Source organism: Vicugna pacos, chromosome 8 (assembly GCF_048564905.1).
Source record: "Vicugna pacos chromosome 8, VicPac4, whole genome shotgun sequence".
Classification (NCBI taxonomy): domain Eukaryota; kingdom Metazoa; phylum Chordata; class Mammalia; order Artiodactyla; family Camelidae; genus Vicugna; species Vicugna pacos.
The window spans coordinates 8,950,441-8,952,446 of NC_132994.1; the positions used below are offsets into that span (position 1 = coordinate 8,950,441).

Here is a 2,006-nt window from a genome sequence, read left to right on the forward strand (position 1 = left end):
TTTGCTTTCCTACTATTGGATTAAAAGAACATTGTGATACAATTATTTGTCAGAGACATAGTTTGTAAATATTTTCTTCCAGTCCCTGGCTTGTCTTTAAATGATTATTTCATAGAGGAAAAAGTTTTAATTCTTTAATTTGTGTGAGTTTTTTTTAAAATTGAAAGCAAGTTTATTTAGAGAGATTCATACTCCATAAACAGAGCAGAGTCCGTCTCACTTAGAAGGGAAGCTGGCTTAAGAGATACACACTCCATAGGCAGAATGTGGGCCATTTCAGAAAGGTGAGAGGGAGAGAGTCTAAGAGGTGTAGGGGTATTTAGCTTAAAGTAAAAGTAGATACACAGTCCAAAGACATAGTGTGGGCCATCTCACAAGGTAAGAGAGAGAGAGCAACTGAGATCTTTGTGTGTGTGTGTGTGTGTGTGTGTGTGTGATTTAGATGTCTGAGTATAGTGATAGTCCTGTCTAAGAACTCTTTGCCTAGTCTCCGGTCACAAAGATTTTTTTCTATGTTTTCTTCTAAAAGTTTTATAGTTACACACTTTTCTGTAAGGTCTATGATCCATTTTGAGTTACTTTTTTACAAGGTGTGAGGTCTAAGTCTAGATTTATATTTTTGTCTGTGGAATTCCAATTGTTTCAACACAACTTATTGAAAAATAATCCTTTCTCCATTGAATTTTTTGTATCTTTGCCAAAAATCAAAAGCATACCTACTTCTGTAGATCTATTTTCAGATTCTATTCTGCTCAGTTGATCTGCGTGTCTATTCCTTCACCAACTCCACATTTCTTTGTTGCTGTCACAGAATAGTACGTCTTAACATTATGTAGTAAGATTCTTCCAAACATGTTCTCTTTTTCAATGTTGTTTTCACTTTTCTAGTCCCTTCATCCTTCCATATAAATTTTGGAAACTGCTTGTCTATATCTGCAAAAAAGTTTGCTGGAATTTTGATAGAGACTGCTTGCACCTGTAAATCAATTCAGTGAAAATTCGCATATTACTGTGTTGAGTTTTCTAATCCACGAACACAGTGTGTATCTCCATTTATTTAACTTATTTGAGTTCTTTCAGAAGTATTTTGTAGTTTTCATCCTACAGACTATGCACGTTTCATTAGGTTTACATATAAGTATTTCTTTTTTTAAGCTATTATAGATGGTATTATGTTTTATACTTGGATTTCTAGTTACTCATTTCCCATAAGTAGAAATACACAATCCTTGTGGATGGAACCTTGTATCCTGTAACTTTGCTACACTCATTTGTTACCTTAAGATTTTGTTTTGTTTGGTTTTGGTTTGGTTTTTGATAGATTCCTTGGAATTTTCTACATAGGCAATTATCTTTTTTTAAAATGTTTTTTTACTTTTTATTTTGGGGGGAAGTAATTAGGTTTATCTATTTTAATGGAGGTACTGGGGATTGAACCCAGGACCTCGTGCATGTTAGGCATGCACTCTACCATTGAGCTATACCCTCCCACTACATAGGCAATTATCATCTGCAAGTAGGGTGGTTCTATTTCTTCCTTTCCAATCAATGTGTCTTTTATTTCCCTTCTTACCTTAAAGAACTGACTAAGGCATCTATTACTATGTTGAATTGCAGTACTGAAAGTAGAATCCTTGCTTTTTTCCAGATCTTAGGAGAAAGTTATTTAATTTTACACTATTAAGTATGATATTAGCTGCACGTTATTTTACAGATGCTCTTTATCAGATTGAAGAACTTTTCTTCTATTCCTAGTCTGTTGATAGTTTTTTATTATAAATGGGCAATGGATTTTGTCAAATGGTTTTTCAACTTCAACTGATATGATTCTATGGCATTTATCCTGTAGACTGTTTATATAGTGATTACATTGATTGATTTTTAAAGTAGCTCTTGCATTCCTGGAATAATTCTCACCTGGTCATGTATTTTTGGTTCTATATATTGGAAGATATGATTTAGTAGTATTTTGTTGAGGACTTTATGTCAATGTTTATGGGAAATAT

The 2,006-nt window shown here is 33.2% G+C and overlaps 1 non-coding gene across 1 annotated transcript; it reads right to left on the bottom strand.

The window, feature by feature from the left end:
* Positions 1-1,416: 1,416 nt before the first annotated feature.
* TRNAV-AAC (transfer RNA valine (anticodon AAC)) lies at positions 1,417-1,489 on the bottom strand. Its single transcript has one exon. It is a non-coding gene; the product is annotated as a tRNA-Val (tRNA).
* Between the last annotated feature and the right edge of the window lie 517 nt (positions 1,490-2,006).